This window comes from Eurosta solidaginis, chromosome 1 (assembly GCF_040869045.1).
Source record: "Eurosta solidaginis isolate ZX-2024a chromosome 1, ASM4086904v1, whole genome shotgun sequence".
NCBI classification, from domain to species: Eukaryota; Metazoa; Arthropoda; class Insecta; order Diptera; family Tephritidae; genus Eurosta; species Eurosta solidaginis.
In genome coordinates this window covers 315287702-315306047 of record NC_090319.1, presented here as the reverse complement: position 1 = coordinate 315306047, position 18346 = coordinate 315287702, and the positions used below count along the sequence as shown (strand labels likewise).

Below are 18346 nucleotides of genomic sequence, written 5' to 3'. Positions count from 1 at the left end.
TAGGTTGGGTTAGGTTTAACTGGCCGGCCCATAAGGGCCTCACATAGACTGAATGAGTCCGTAGTGTTACCAGACGTTCACTTTAATGGCCAAACTGAAAAAACCAGGACCTATGTTATAAAAACCGCCATCCTCTTGGCAAATACTAGAAGCTTTCTAGGACTTAAGCCACTTGCTGCTTCTAGATCTGACAGCTGTATCACTCCTAATAGCTGGAGTCTTGGCATGGCAAACCCAGGGTATCAGCACAAAACGTGCTAGATCGTTTCCTCCTCCAACTCGCACTTCCTACATCTGCTATCACTGACCAAGCCTAATTTAAAGGCATGTGACGCCAGAAGGTAGTGCCAGTCAGAATTCCCGTCATGAGTCTACAGTCCATTCTTTTTAATGACAGAAGCAACTTTTTTAGTCTAAGGTTTGTAAGACGTACACATAATATTCAACACTTTACAGCCCCGCGCTTGAACCTACGCCTTTCCCGCTTGGTCGACCATGTACACTCAATCTAATTGGGGCATCTACGGAGCAAGCTTCAGGGGATGCGACCTTTTTAGCTAGTTCATTTACTTTTTCATTCCCATCTATTCCCATATGCCCTGGCACCCAATATATATGTATGCTTCTCCTTGTCCCGATTCTTTCCAGAGACTGCTTACACTCTAACACAATTTTAGATGCAGTGTTTAATAGCGTTTTCTTTTCTGGCTATAGTGTTACGCTTTTTGTACGCCGCGCAAGGGTTGTTGTTCTATTCTAAAAAACAGGCAACGCCTTTACGGGGTATTTCGTTCTTTTGTGAAAATTGTTGCCTGCTCGCAACGCAAAAGCGTTACACTTTTACCCTGTATAAAATGACGTTGTGGTAGACCAACTCTGTGAAACTCTCAATTCGCTCTTGAGTTCAACATATACTCTGTTAATATGAGTGCAGATTAACTACCAGATTGCGCATTCACGAGTTCAAAATTGCTTCGTTCTGCGCTGCTACGTCACAGTTGACTCTTTGAGCGAATGAAAGAGAGAGAAAAAAAAAACAAAAGCTAAAAGAAGATGACGTAAGAATTGCCCATAAAAAAGAGATGATCTAATGTTTACATGAGCAATGCGCAATCTTCTAGTGTGATTTGTGATGTGAGTGAATATGGTGAGACGAAATGTTCTTTGTATGCGCTATAAATGTTGACAATTTTCTGGGGTAGGAGTAACACTATTAAGGATTTACCATTTACTTAGGCAACAATTTATTTCAGAAAAGAAAACGCTATAAGCTATTCTCATCCAGTATTTCTACTGCTTTAGTTACGGCTAATACTTTCGCTTAGAAAATGTAGATTGTAGGATCTGTTTATTTCCGGATCAGCACAGTATATCGCAGACCCTACTCCTTCCACTACTTTGGAACCATCTGTGTAAACAATATCGCCTCGTCCGCCATTTGGGCACCCTTGCGCCAACCATCCACCTCTATTGTGGCCTTCAGATCTCCATCAAAGCGCAGATAGGGAATCATGTAGTATGTTCATCTTGTGATTGATGACGCTATACAACTATGGCCGTATGGTCTGCGCTCAAGTTTCTTTCAGGGTTCTTATCGGGTTGCTATTGACGAGTTATAGACATGTCATCGGTTTATTCGCAGGTATATCTGTATCCATTTTTTACCAAACCGATAAGTCGTCAATAACAAGTTATTTGCACTGCGCTAGGGAATTCGAAAACTTTTCGATATCAAATCGATAGTTCTTTGATTACAAATGGAAAGTTTTTCGATAACGAATCCATTACTTTTCGTTATTAATGGCCTACTTTTCGATAAAATTCCGATAACAAGACGGTAACCGTAAAAAACTGAAAACTTTTCCACACCCTTTCGATCGATAATTGATAACTTTTTGACAATAAATGGATAGTTTTTCAATAATATATCGATATGATTTTTAAAACAAATCGATACCTGTTCGGTATCAAATCGACCACTTTTCGATAAAATTCTGATAATAATATAGAAACCGTTAAGAAACTGAAAATTTTTCTAACCTTTCGAAAGATAATCGATAACTCATCGATAGTAAATGGTTAGTTTTTTGATAATATATATGGATAATTTTTACAACAAATCGATATTTTTTGTTAAAAATCGATAACATTTGGATATCATATCGACAAATTTTCGTTAATAAGTCGATAATGTGTCAAACTCGGACAACTTAACGATAAAAAATCCGAAACTTATTGATAACCTTTGCTATCGACAGCGATAACACACCAATAACAAACTGAAAAAACTTTGATACAAAATTACCATAACCTGCCGATAACAAACCCACAGTTCATCGATAACAAACCACTTCGGTTTTGTTTTCTAATCTTTCTTTTCATCCCACCTCCCTTTCTTTTTTCTTTACGTTTCTTTCCATTCCTTTCTTTGCTTTCCCTTGCTTTGCTATCCTTTCCTTTCCTTTGGAATCAGAAATACTTATTTTAGTGTATCCCCAGTAAACCAAATGAAAAGGTACTAAAATTTTAGAGATAAGATTAGTTTTTAACCTGGTATGCTTCTTGCTATGCTGCAACTAAAAACAATCTAATTTTTAGGTGCATTTTAGAACTGACCCCAAACTGTTAACAGCGTCCTAAAAGCATATTTTACGTTTAAATTTTTACTATTTCTGCAAATCAAATTTTATTCAGCTTTTGAGAATTTGTCTTCTGTGGTTTATTAGATTGCTCATCAATTGAAAGTTTACAATTTCTTACACTGTTCAAATATTTATTTATTTTTAGCTTGAGCACATGTTAATTCACATTTAAAAAGAATTCCAGTCAGATTGAATTCCGTCCCAGTTGTTGTTGTTGTTGTAGCAGCGTCCCAGTCTTATTTCACAGTTGTTTGAGAAAAAAACCTTTCCGAGTAAAAACGACATTCTCATATTTAAACTCAAGAATTATTTGAAATTTTTTTGATAACTAAGCTTCAATGCTTGAGAATACATTTAGATCTCTGCACAAATTGTCTTCTCTAATATTAGGTTGAAGTAAGGGATTTCCCTTTCGCATACACAATGAGAACTCATATTTCCTATGGAATACAGTAATCCTAATGTAGGTTCATCTTGTCTAAATCCTCTCTTTTTTTTTTTTTGAATAAGTTAAGATAAGATAAATAAGGAAGTTATTTCCTTCCTTATAGTAGGCTAGTATGTAAGTACGTTATACTTCTCGAAAATGCAATGAGATAATTTCCTTACATTCAAATTAAATTCTGTCTTGTTCTTAAATGTTCCCACGACACAAAACCATTCAGTAGTCAAATACTACATCCACGACTATCAAATTCGCTCGTTTGAATTCATTTACTGATTCTTAACCAAATACCTACCACAGTTTTTGTCCCATAGACTTTCACTCACAAAGGGAAGTGCACCGCATGCAAACGTACATATGTTCATGTATAGGCAAACATTTACATCCGCACGACCATGTTTATTACAAACCTAACCACACGACAGAAATTTTCATTCCATTAACAGCTTTGCGTAGAACATTTTTGTGTACCCAAACTAATATGTATGTATATTTGCACATACTATGTGTGTGCATGGTTAGAATTTCTTCGCAATTCACTGAAATTTTAGATCGTATTACCAAAAGTTGCGAGATAGTCATAAATTTGTGATTTATGTATGAAGGTCTACACCAAATCGTGATCTTCCCAAATTAAGACGGACACGTCTAGATCTTGCTTGTAAGGAAGACATTGTTGAAAGGATAATTCTATCCACGGCCACTGCAAAATCGAACATTTATGCAATTACCTCCGGTTTTGCTCTGATTCGCGTTCATTCTAGCAACTCATCGAGAAATAACTCTACCTAAACTGTGTAATCACGCACTTTTAGACATTTTTAAATTCTATGAAATCTCCACAATAGCTACAGTGTGATTGCCTGTGACCTAATTTGCAAAACTCATTTTATTTGCCTTGACCTACCCTCAACTTGCACAATTCAATTTCCAATGTCACAAAACTAAATAATCTTCTAAGTTTGGTTTCTTCTGCTCATTCGTGTGTGTTGTACGTACATTGGATTCTAATCTTCGAAACACATTTATCATAAGCAGAGGAAGCAGTGAGCAGCACAAGTTTGAAATGCAATTTCATAAAATTAGCAACAACAATAGCATTTGTACATGCTCAGTTGATGAAAATTTTGTGTAATGGGCTGTAAATTCGTTTTCGCCACTAATTTTCTTAATTTGTTTCCTTCAACTTCATTTACCTTGACTATGTGCATCATTTACTGTGTTGACATTGTCCGTTCGTTCGTTTCTTTGCAGTTCACATTTCTAATTACTTTATTCAGTGTCACGTAGCCTACATAGATAAAATTTAGCGCTGTTTCTTTTTTCGTACTAAAAGTGTGTTTGTATGTATTTTAATGTTTCAATTTAATAAAGTTTATGAAAATATTTCTATAGCTTATGTATGTAGCTGTAATGTTCATATGCAAGATGTGCATTTGATTTGTACTTGATCATTGCTTATTCAATAAAATGTTACTCATACGCAGTGGTGTGCCAAACTAGAATGTTGTCACACAATATAGGTAGAAATTGGTCTACATATCGATATAGAATCTTACGCGAGTTATTGATATTGATCGTCATTGAATTTGAAATCTGGAGTTAGTGCCCTACTATATATGTTTTGTTCAGGTTGTTCAGGTGTAACTGAATATTATATAATCAGCGTCAGTTTCAGTGCACTGTACACATTTCAGTTAAATTACTTCTCTAATCAAAAGAGTGTGTGACTAGTAACTAATATTTTTCATTATAAGGGAAATATGTATACGTAAACTCTTCTTAGAGTTACGGCCCAAAAATGAGAGATATTGCTTGGACAAAACTTGGGCGGTGCCACGCCCATTACTCTTTTTCAATTTTCCTTTTTCTTGTTATAATGACACTTTGAAAGTAAAATATCACTGATATAAAATAATGTTTCGCATAGATTTTGCATTTACCATCCATTTACGAACTTTTTCCAAACTATTTTCAATAAAAGTGGGCGTTATCGTTAACCGATCTAGGCCATTTTTACTAAAAATATTTCTTGTTATACGCCTAATATGCGTATCGAATTTTGTTACGAAGGATTTTATTTTTTGAGGCTTTAGAAATTTGGTTTACTGCTTGATCGAAATAGGGGCGTGGTAGCGCCCATTTACGAAAGAAATTTCCAATTTCCTCTTATAGTTTAAGAACCCGTTCTTCCAGACCTTCGTCATTTTATAAAAGTTGAAATTTCGCCAGTGCATACATACTTCCAACTGAAGCAGGATCGTTGGTCTATTATAAAACTTGAGTCATAGTGGCTTTAACAGATATTATGAAAAAGTTATGCAGAAAATATACCCTTCTTTCGTCATTTTATAAAGATTAATTTTCATATGTGGTCTTTGTCACGATATAAGAAGCCACTAGCCTCATTGCCAAACACTTTCCATAATGGCTTTGTCCAGCCAGACATTTTTTATAATGGAAAACTGTACTTTTTCATAAAGCTATATACTTTTTCATAAGCTGAATGTTTTTCACGGCAAACAAAATTTCAAAAGTTTTTTTTTAAGATTTTGTATTCGGATTGGCGGCCACCGTGGTGTGATGGTAGCGTGCTCCGCCTATCACACTGTATGCCCTGGGTTCAACTCCCGGGCAAAGCAACATCAAAATTTTAGAAATAAGATTTTTCAATTAGAAGAAAATTTTTCTAAGCGGGGTCGCCCCTCGGCAGTGTCTGGCAAGCGCTCCGATTGTATTTCTGCCATGAAAAGCTCTCAGTGAAAACTCATCTACCTTGCAGATGCCGTTCGGAGTCGGCATAAAACATGTAGGTCCCGTCCGGCCAATTTGTAGGGAAAAATCAAGAGGAGCACGACGCAAATTGGAAGAGAAGCTCGGCCTTAGATCTCTTCGGAGGTTATCGCGCCTTACATTTATTTATTTTTTATTCGGATTTCAGTATACAATTTCTTCGATGTTCTTTGAAATGTAGAACAATTAAAACTGTCTGGCTAATCAAAGCCTCTATGGAAAGTGTTTGGCAATAAAGCTAGTGGCTTCTTATATCGTGACGAAGACTATATATGAAAGTCAGCCTTTATAAAATGATGAAAGAAAGGTCTACTTGTCTGCAAAATTTTTGCACGATACCTGCTAAAGCCACTTTGACTCAAGTTGTATATAGAACAACGATCCTGCTACAGTTGGAGGTATGCACTGACGAAATTTCAACTTTTATAAAATGAACAAGTAAGGAAGGCTAAGTTCGGGTGTAACCGAACATTATGTACTCAGCTGAGAGCTTTGGAGACAAAATAAGGGAATATCACCATGTAGCAAAATGAACCTAGGGTAACCCTGGAATGCGTTTATACGATATGGGTATCAAATAAAAGGTATTAATGAGGGTTTTAAAAGGAGTGGAACTTAGTTGTATATGTGAAGGCATTTTCGAGATATCGACCAAAATGTGGACCAGGGTGACCCAGAGCATTATCTATCGGGTACCGCTAATTTATTTATATATGTAATACCACGAACAGTATTCCTGCCATGATTCCAAGGGCCCTGCAGAACTTTTTCATTTTCTTCTACTTAATATGGTAGGTGTCACACCCATTTTACAGTTTTTTCTAAAGTTATATTTTGCGTCAATAAGCCAATCCAATTACCATTTTTCATTACTTTTTTCATATTTGGTACAGAATTATGGCATTTTTTTCATTTTTCGTAATTTTCGATATCGAAAAAGTGGGCGTGGTCATAGTCGTATTTCGGCCATTTTTTATCCCAAGATAAAAGGAGTTCAGATAAGTACGTGAACTAAGTTTAGTAAAGATATATCGATTTTTGCTCAAGTTATCATGTTAACGGCCGAGCGGAAGGACAGACTGTCGACTGTGTTTAAAAACTGGGCGTGGATTCAACCGATTTCGTCTATTTTCACAGAAACAGTTACCGTCATAGAATATATGCCCCCACCAAATTTTACAAGGATTGGTAAATTTTTGTTCGACTTATGGCATTAGAAGTATCCTAGACAAATTAAATGAAAAAGGGCGGAACCACGCCCATTTTGAAATTGTCTTTTATTTTTATATTTTGTTGCACCATATCATTACTGGAGTTGAATGTTGACTTAATTTACTTATATACTGTAAAGATATTCAATTTTTTGTTAAAATTTGACTTTAAAAAAAAATTTTTTTTTTAAATGGACGTGTTGCCTTCCCATTTTGCTTATTTTTTTTAGCACACATATATGAATAGGAGTAACGTTCCTGCCAAATTTCATCATGATATCTTCAACGACTGCCAAATTACAGCTTGCAAAACTTTTAAAATACCTTCTTTTAAAAGTGGGCGGTGCCACGCACATTGGCCAAAGTTTACTAATTTTCTATTCTGTGTCATATGGTCAACACATCTACCAGGTTTCATCGCTTTATCCGTCTTTAAAAATAAAAAAAAAAATAAAATTATCGCACTTTTTCAGTTTTTCGAAATTTTCGATATCGAAAAAGTGGGTGTGGTTATAGTCCGATTTCGTTAATTTTAAACAGCGATCTGAGATGAGTGTCCATGAACCTGCATACCAAATTTCATCAAGATACCTCAAAATTTACTCAAGTTATTGTGTTTACGGACGGACGGACGGATATGGCTAAATAAATTTCTTTTTTCGCCCAGATCATTTTGATATATAGAAGTCTATATCTATTTCGATTAGTTTATGCCGTTACGGATTACCGTTATGCGAACAAAGTTAATATACTCTGTGAGCTCTGCTCAGCTGAGTATAACAAGGTCTGGCAGTCCCGGGCTCTTGCTCTATTAGAATAAAACTTGCTAAGTGAAATATCGTTGATACATAACTATTTTTCGCTAAGTTATAGCTTATTCTTCTAGTCTACGACTCTTTAAACATCTTTTGTTTAAAAGTGGGCGTGGTCCTTAACCGATCCCTTCGATTTTTATTAGAAATATTTCCTTCCATAAAGAAACTAGGTATACGTTTGTTGATTTTTCTTCAAGTTATGGCTCCCGAAATAGAAAATCTTAGTCAATAAAGGGGCAATGCCACATCCATTTTTAAACATTTTTATATTTTCTAACTTTTTGTTATACTTTCATTAAGAAGGTAAAATAGCGTTGATATTAAGCTCTTTTTCGCAAAATTTTAGCTTATTATATTTGTCCACGACTGAACTACTTCAAGTTCTTCATTTCGCTCAGAAAATCTTTATTTTTGCTTTGAATGGAGAATAGCAGTTACTTTTTATTTTTCACTCGCGAAGTAACAATTATATTTTCTATTTCGCTCAAAATAGAAATGATAATTTTGAGATTTTTACCTCACTAACAAAATAACAGATAGTTTAAAATTTATTTATTTTGCACAGAAAATAACAACATTTTCTCGAGCTTTTTACCTTGCCCATAATATAACAGTTACTTTTCAAGTTTTCTATTTCGCTCGGAACATAGCGGTTATTTTTGAAAAATTTTCATTTCTCTCCCAATACAACGGATCGTTTTTTGAGTTTTTAATTTATTTTTCTAGTTTCTTATTTCGCTCGGAAAATTAATGTTGCTTTTAAGATTTTTTTTCACTCGAGCTATGTCTACGGAAACGGAGTGGCTTCATCCATTTGCATAACGTGACCTAGCCAGCGTAGCCTTGCTAGCCTATTTGTCGCAGTATTTACATATCTGCGTAAAGCTCAAACGGATCATCGGTACCTCTCCCTTGATAGATGCCAGTAGCGGGTGGGGTACAATAACACTATACGCAATAAGGCCATAATGGTTTTATTTCGCGTTGCAATTGGAAATAAAGCCATAATTTTGATATGGCCTTATTTCAAATGTCAAGGGAAATAAAGGCATCATCATGGACTTATTGCGTTTTCCAAAATCCCAATATCTAAAGAAGATAATATAGTTTGGAACGGACTGCCAGCGCGACGAGGTGTCGTGGTGTGGTAAGGAATGGCGCGGGACGAGAAACCCGCAAGAACTATCCCGTAGTCACTCGGCACTGTTCTTGATTCAGAGCCGTAAGTCAGGACGGATATGATGGAAGCCTTTTGGAGCGTAATTTTTGTTCGCCGAGAGGGGACTTCCTTTTCACTTGCATACTCATTCCAAAGATGCACTTTTTTGCAAGAGTAATATTCTCCGGTTCATTTCTAGATTTACCAAGCAATTCAATTAACCAATCAGAAAAAATAATGAGAAAATAATTAATTTCCATTCAATTTTTTTGGATGAAGCCTTCCACGGTGAAGGTGTTAAGTCTCGCGGAAATAAAAAATGGAGCGGTTGACTGTGGGTCAAAGCCTATCTGCCGCTTATCAATGAGATATTGCTGCAGGTAATGTTTAAGAAGTCCCCACCTTCACCGCTTTCTTTATATTTCTACGGACATTGAGACTGCGGTAAGAAACGTCTTTTGGAGTGCAGCAATATGAATAAAAGCTGCTTTATAAAGTCAATTAGCTTAAGATAACTTAGGTAACGAGTAAGTTTGATGTAACTTAAAAGCATAATTATACTCAGTTGAGCAGAGCTCACAGAGTATATTAAGTTTGATTGGATAACGGTTGGTTGTACATATATAAAGGAATCGAGATAGATATAGACTTCCATATATCAAAATAATCAGGATCGAAAAAAAATTTGATTGAGCCATGTCCGTCCGTCCGTCCGTCCGTCCGTCCGTCCGTCCGTCCGTCCGTCCGTGCGTTAACACGATAACTTGAGTAAATTTTGAGGTATCTTGATGAAATTTGGTATGTAGGTTACTGAGCACTCATCTCAGATCGCTGTTTAAAATGAACGATATCGGACTATAACCACGCCCACTTTTTCGATATCGAAAATTTCGAAAAACCGAAAAAGTGCGATAATTCATTACAAAAGACAGATAAAGCGACGAAACTTGGTAGATGAGTTGAACTTATAACGCAAAATATAAAATTAGTAAAATTTTGGACAATGGGCGTGGCACCGCCCACTTTTTAAAGAAGGTAATTTAAAACTTTTGCAAGCTGTAATTTGGCAGTCGTTGAAGATATCATGATGAAATTTGGCAGGAACGTTACTCTTATTACTGTATGTACGCTTAATAAAAATTAGCAAAATCGGAGAAGGACCACGCCCACTTTTAAAAAAAAAATTGTTTTAAAGTAAAAATTTTAACAAAAAATTTAATATCTTTACAGTATATAAGTAAATTATGTCAAGATTCAACTCCAGTAATGATATGGTGCAACAAAATACAAAAATAAAAGAAAATTTAAAAATGGGCGTGGCTCCGCCCTTTTTCATTTAATTTGTCTAGGATACTTTTAATGCCATAAATCGAACAAAAATTAACCAATCCTTTTGAAATTTGGTAGGGGCATAGATTTTATGGCGTTAACTGTTTTCTGTGAAAATGGGCGAAATCGGTGGATGCCACGCCCAGTTTTTATACACAGTCGTCCGTCTGTCCTTCCGCATGGCCGTTAACACGATAACTTGAGCAAAAATCGATATATCTTTACTAAACTCAGTTCACGTACTTATCTGAACTCACTTTACCTTGGTATGAAAAATGAACGAAATCCGACTATGACCACGCCCACTTTTTCGATATCGAAAATTGCGAAAAATGAAAAAAATGCCATAATTATATACCAAATACGAAAAAAGGGATGAAACATGGTAAGGTAATTGGATTGTTTTATTGACGCGAAATATAACTTTAGAAAAAACTTTATAAAATGGTTGTGACACCTACCATATTAAGTAGAAGAAAATGAAAAAGTTCTGCAGGGCGAAATAAAACACCCTTAAAATCTTGCCAGGTATTACATATATAAATAAATTAGCGGTATCCAACCGATAATGTTCTGGGTCACCCTAGTCCACATTTTGGTCGATATCTGGAAAACGCCTTCACATATACAACTACCACCACTCCCTTTTAAAACTCTCATTAATACCTTTAATTTGATACCCATATCGTACAAACGCATTCTAGAGTCAACCCTGATCCACCTTTATGGCTATATCCCTAAATGGCGTCCACCTATAGAACTATGGCCCACTCCCTCATAAAATACTCTTTAATGCCTTTCATTTGATACACATTCCAGGGTTTCCCTCGGTTCATTTTCCTACATGGTTATTTTCCCTTATGTTGTCACCATAGCTCTCAACTGAGTATGTAATGTTCGGTTACACCCGAACTTAACCTTCCTTACTTGTTTTTAAGTTCGACTAGGGAGATTTTATTCCGGGCGTCAGCGGCAAATGAGTAGGAGGCTAGTATCTTTCAAAAGAACTGTCATCAAAAAACAATTACCGATCTTATATGTATATAGCATGTGTGAATATTCATAGTTATGGAATCCAAAACTAGAACATGAAGTAAATTAGTTTGATAGGTTTGTTTCATCAAGTGTCATGCTAATAGGCTAATGTTGTCTACCAAAAAAAACTCTTAACACACATCAACGTACGCCCATTATTTCAGATACACTGGTCTGCGCTCACGTGAACACATTTCAACTTTTCGATTCAACACTTCGTAAATAAAGTAGCCAAAAAACGCGGTGATTAATGACAACCCAATGTAGCAAATTGCCTGTCACTATGTATTTGGTGTTGGTCGAAATGACTTAATGTGCCGAAATGGGATTATTAAATTCACTGCGTCCTAATAGACAAATTCATGAACTGACAAATTGACGGACAGGCATGTTGATGAATAATGTAAATGAGGCGAATAAAGAGTGCCAATACTGAAATGGGAACGGAAACCCAAAAATAACCAACAATGGACAATGGAACTAAAACAAAAAAGTTATTTAAGTACATGTATGAGTTTAACAAACACTGCTGGCCTAACTATAGTAGTGTTGTTGGTAGATTAGTAGGCTACACAAAGCAATAAATAACACATATACACACACAGTAAGCAGCGTCGTTTCCTCATGTTAAGCAAATGCCGTATGTCCTCGGAGTTGTGCTTAAAATAACCCTTCCTTATTTACTTATTTAACTGGTTCGTAACGGTTTAAATTGTTTTGGCCATCGTTATGCTTACTAATGCAAATCGGTCACATCTAGGGAGTTTGAATCGTTTTTCACCTTCCCTTTACACCGGAGTGGGAGCCACCTTTTTCTTTTGTTTCTTTTGTTTCCATAGGCGGGTTCCGATAAAAATACTTTCTTAGCCGGAGGTCCATCTTTCATACGCGTAACATGGCCTAGCCAGCGTAGCCTCTGCGTTTTAGTTCGGTAAACTATGTTTATGTCTGCCTAAAGCTCATCATTAAATATTCTTCGGTACTTGCCATCGCCAACGCAATGAGGTTCATAAATCTTTCGAAAAGCTTTTCTCTCGAACACTCCTAGAGCCGTTTCATCAGATGTTGTCATGATCAATGCTTCTGCACCATATAGCAGGACGGGTACGATAAGTGACTTGCAGAGCTTAATTTTCGTTTGCCGAGGGAGGACTTTACTTTTCAATTGCCTACCTAATCCAAAGTAGCATTTATTCGCTGGATTTCGAACTTGATGTTGTTGTTTTTGTTAGTGCTGGCTTCCAAATAAATGGAGTATCTTACTATTTCGAACTTATGGCTGCCAACAGTAGCATTGTTGCCAAAGCGGAAACGCGCTGACTCTTTTCTCGATGACAGGAGGTACCTAGTTTTGTCCCCATTCACCATCAAATCTTTCTTTTCCGCTTCTTTTTCCAGTTTGGAGCAAGCAGAACTTACAGCGGGGGTGCTCACGCCGATGACATCAATGTTGTCAGCATACGCCAGTAATTGCACGTTCTTATAGAATACTGTTGCAGAGTGGTTAATTCCTCCAACTAATATAATTTTCTTTCGCAACAAATTAAAGAAAAAGCACGATAGTGGTTCACTTTCTCTGAAACCTCGTTAAGTTTCGAACGGCTCGGAAATGGCCTTCCCAATTCTGACTGAGTTGTTGGTATTACTCGGCGTCATTTTGCAGACCCTTAAACCTTTTGCGGGGAAACGAAATTCAGAAATAGGGAGCTCCTTTTCGTGCTGTCGAAGGTGGTTGCCAATGTGTGTCAATTCTTTATTCGCAAATTCTTTTCAAACTTTGGCACATCGTGAAAACATGGTCGATGGTAGATTTTCCAGGTGTGTGATAAGTTCCAATCATCCGATTCATGGTGGGCTTCAATCTTTCGCACAATAGGCCTGACAATGCCTTATATGCTATCCTAAGAAAAATAATTCTGCGATAGTTGGGGCAGTTTTCAGCGTCCTCTTACTTGTGGGCTGTGTCAAAAAAACTTACATTGCAATTGCAAATCATGCTTTCGGCGGACCATATTTTGGAAAGAAGTTGATGCATGCGCCTACATTAGTGTCCGCAGTCTTGTTGTATTTTAATGCGGTATTCTATTATCACATCGATTTATTGTCTAAATTATAACACTTCCTTTTCGCCATAGTTTCTTGTGCAGATAACTACACCGTAATGGCAATGGTTCCCGACCCTTCTATTGATTAGCTGTGCCTCTAAATAAACAGCTACCTCCCTTGTCACTCTAGTTCTCCCATCTGGTGGGATTTAGCGCTGCCATCGACTAGATCTGATGCCACTTTGTTCATGGTGTGGACCACGCAGATGACACTACAATTTATCTACATCCACTTTGATGACATAATTTTGGCCTACCAAACTTTTGTTACGTATCACCAATTTAGGATCGTGATTTACAACTAAAGCTGGAGTCATTGGTGCCGTATGTCGTATCGCTGTATCCGTATCCCTAACGTAATCAGCTGTTTATCGTTACGACGGTAACCAAAACCCAATTGGTTGGCTACGATACGGTTACGACCTTAGCGGCACCAATAATCGATTGCATTGATTCTCATAAGATTGGTCGAATCAGCTGTTAAAAGGTTACCGATACGGTTACCGATAAAGCACCAATGTCTCCAGCTTAATGCCTTAAAAAGAACCACAGGATGTATACTTGTGACGTTTGGACACCGACAACATAGTCGGATGAAGAGCTCCCTAGTAAAAACCGTATTAAGCTGTTAAACAAGAAGTTTGTGCTGAATTTTTACTAGCCAAGGTATGTGAAGATGTGGCTATGTCTCCAAGACAGGTAAGGGTACATCTGCATGTGTTAATGCTCAATGTTTGGGAACATATGCAAGCCCACACGCGTACTTATACAGAAAAGCGGCTTTCCAACCATCGCGCAAAAAGAGCGCACACTTCTCTGAAAGTCACGCCTTACACTAGCTAAACTCCGATATAGACATTTCACTGAATAAATCCGTACTTATTCAGAATGAAATTTTAAAAAACAAATGTAAGGCGCGATATCCTCCGAAGAGATTTTAGGCTGAGCTTCTCTTCTAATTTGCATCGTGCTCCTTTTTAATTTTTTCTACAAATCGCCCGTCCCATCTATATGTTTCACGCCGACCTCGAACGGCATCTGCAGGGCAGATGAGTTTCCACGGAGAAGTTTTACATGGCAAAAATACAGTCGCAGTGTTTGCCAAATCACTGCCGAGGTGCGACCTCGCTTAGAAAAGCTTTTTTTTTAGTGAAACAACTTGTTTCTAAATTTTTGATGTTGCTTTGCTCGGAAGTTGAATCCAGGATCTCTTGTGTAGTATACGGAGCACGCTACCACCACACAACGACCAAACCGCCGTTATTTTTTGAAAAATCCCGGTGCTTTAAAAATTTATAAATATAAAAACTAGGCGTGATTATTGTCTGCGATGGGAGATGAGTGCCCAAGGAACCGGCATACCAATTTCCAAAGCTATCTCAAAATGTACTCATGTTATCGTGCTCACATACAGACCGACGGGAATCACCCTTAGGTGGTTTGATATATGAAAGTATATATTTATCTCGATTAGTTTAAGCCGTTACAAACTTTGGGAACAAAGCTGTGAGCTGTAAGCTGATGCGATGCCACCGTTCAAAAACAAGCATGGTTACTTTCAGGCAAAATTTCTGTTGTACAATGCTACTATACCCACCTGTACTTGTCCGCAGGACAACATAGTTTTGAATGGAAAGCGCTGGGTTGTAATGACATGAACGAATCGAGAAAGTCTAATTGAGGGGCCGACTGCTAAAGATGCGTCTTGACATCAGTATTAATAATCCGAAGGCCCGCGGGTCCCTCCGAAACGGGTGGTGGGATCCATATTATTTTTGAGCAGAACACCTTTCTGCATTGGCGGCCTTCGGACGCGCTTATAACATATTTCCCTGGGTGGGTCCAACACCGGTTTGGAGACCGAAACTACATCCGCGCAAAACAGTTTGGTTAACATTTTTTTTTTTTTTTTGTGGGTATTAAATTTTTCTTTTCCGCCTTCGAATTATTGTTCTAGAGATTCGCAGTCGACCCCTCAACTAGACTTTTACCTCATTTGGGTATTTAAGTCGCCTCTTACGATAAGCATACTTGCTGCGGGTATATTATAAGTCTCCTAACTCACTGGGGGATAAATTTTGCAACGAATTTTTTGGGCCTGAAATATATTGACATTGAAAATGAACTAAATCTGACGACAACTAACGAATTAACTAGACAGGTGTGAATCACGTATTCATTTATCTCAACTTGTGTTATTGCCTTTTTATGAAAGAATTAAATATGCGTTCTTTTATTTCTCACTTTCATATAATTTATGATGTTACGCTCTTCCGTACATATGTATATCTACTAGTTCGGTTCTTACCTTGTTCATTTTATTACAGATTGTCAATTCTAAACAATTGTCACATCATTCGTCCTGTCATTTGCAATGGAAATATTGGCTTCAATGATTGTCAATCATACTTGCAGCCAATTTAACGAACGGTCAGAGGTTGGACAATTGCGTGATTAAGCTGTCAAGTTGGTATAGAACGTGAAATAGCTACCACATGCCATTTATACCTGAGTAAGCATATGTATGTGTATGTATACACGTTAGGGTATTTAATTTTAGTAAAATTTTTTCTCCCGCATTAGAATAATTATACTCAGTTGAGCAGAGCTCACAGAGTATATTAACTTTGATTAGATAACGGTTGGTTGTACAGGTATAAAGGAATCGAGATAGATATAGTATGTCCGTTAACACGATAACTTGAGTAAATTTTGAGGTATCTTGATGAAATTTGATATGTAGGTTCCTAAGCACTCATCTCAGATCGCTATTTAATTAATGGCACGCGTTCTAATGAAATTAGCCTTATAGATAATACCTTAAGTTGTAATCTGATTCAAATCAATAATTTATTTAATACTCTCTCGAGGTTACTTGATCTTATATTCGTCGACGAGAATTTAATATATCAACTCTCTGAGAGTACTTTTCCTGTATGTTTATCTAATAAACATCATATACCAATAGCTATTCATCTACATAACTTTGATGCTATCCCTACGTCACCTGCTTTAGATAATTCCTCTTTCAACTTTCGATCTACTGATTTCGGCGAGCTGAACAATGTATTATTTGAAATTAACTGGGAAAACTTATTTCCCTCTAATGACATCAGTGTTTGTTATGATATTTTCTTATCGAATTTGACTGAAACATTTCAAAGTATAGTGCCTCGTTTTGGGCCCAGGCTTCATAAATTACCATGGTATAATAAAACTCTTAAGAGGTTGAAAAAAAAGGGTAACAAACTCAATAACTTATTCAAGGCAGATTCAGATAATATCCTTCTCAGAGAACAGTTCACTACCAGTGTGCGTCAATTTAATGTCCTTGACAAATTCCTTTACAATCGCTATATGGGTAGGATCGAAAATGAGCTTAAAGAAAATCCTAAAGCCTTTTGGAACTTTATCCGCTCCAAACGTGGTTCGACGAATATACAGATCTGCATGAGCTTTAATGGTGTACGCTCCCAGTCCCTACCAGAAACAGTTGAGCTGTTTGCTGATTTCTTTAAATCAAACTTTGATGATGCTACTGTAGATCTTAATGACTCTTATTCGCGATCCGGGCTCTATGATCGTCTAGATTTTGGCTCCCTCGTGATCTCCGGCGACGACGTCAGCACTGCTATGTCCTCCCTTAAACCTCCGTTAAAATGTGACAGTGATGGCCTCTGTGCCTTTGTCCTGAAGTTCTGTAGTTTATCTTTGTGCATACCATTTCGGCATATATTTAATTTATCCCTGTCTTCCGGAACTTTTATCGATGGGTGGAAAAAAAGTTCCATTTGTCCAATCTTTAAAGCTGGCAATAAAAATTACGTCTCTAATTACAGGTCTATCGCCAAACTAACAGTTTGTTCGAAGCTTTTTGAGAAAATTATAAAAGAGAAGCTAACTTTTGTCATCAAAAGCGTCATTGGGCCGTGCCAACATGGGTTTGTGGCTGGCCGCTCGACTGTTACGAACCTAGTGTCGTTTTCTGATTTCTGCATCTCTGCATTTCAGGACGGTTGCCAGGTAGATATTGTATACACCGATTTCACGAAGGCTTTCGATAAAGTATCTCATAAAATCTTATTATTTAAACTGGAATGCATTGGATTTCACTCTGTTTTCCTATCATGGTTAAAATCTTATTTGTCGAATAGGTCCTTGTGCGTCGAAATTGAAGACTGTAAGTCCCAGCCTTTCTTGGCAACATCCGGGGTACCTCAGGGTAGCATTCTTGGTCCTCTGTTATCTGTGCTCTTTATTAATGACATTGGTTACTGCTTTAATTCGTATGATTTCCTTTTATATGCAGACGATCTTAAGATTTGTCGTAGAATTAATCGCCCGTCAGATGCAGTGCTCCTACAAAATGATCTAAATAATCTTGTTGCTTGGTGTAATGCCAATAGTCTCTACTTAAATGTCAAAAAATGCTTTCAAATGTCTTTTTCTAAGTCGTCTACCCTGCATACCACGCCCTATGGTATTTCAGGTGTTCCACTAGCTTCTGTCAAAGAAGTTATTGATCTAGGTATTGTCTTCGACACCTCTTTCTCCTTCGTTAGTCATATCTGTTATATCCTTCCGAAGGCTTACAGAAACCTTGCCTTCCTTCGCAGATATGCAAGAGACTTTAAGGATCCCTATACCAGGAAGGTACTTTTTATCTCTTTAGTTCGCTCAAAATTAGAATACGCCTCAGTTGTCTGGAATCCTATCTATAGTGGCCACTCTGCCAGAATAGATAGGGTTCAAAGAAAATTCATTAGATTTTGCTTAATTTCTATTAACTTTGACGATCCAACCCCATCCTAT

General features: G+C 37.1%; 1 long non-coding RNA gene across 1 annotated transcript in view; it reads left to right on the top strand.

Annotated features, from left to right (window-relative positions):
* The window catches only part of LOC137237679 (uncharacterized), a 480678-nt gene extending 468643 nt beyond the window's left edge, over positions 1-12035 (top strand). The window contains exon 4 of the long non-coding RNA XR_010949008.1: positions 11594-12035. This is a non-coding gene — a long non-coding RNA (uncharacterized lncRNA). The remainder of the gene's footprint in view (positions 1-11593) is intronic.
* The last annotated feature ends 6311 nt before the right edge of the window (positions 12036-18346 follow it).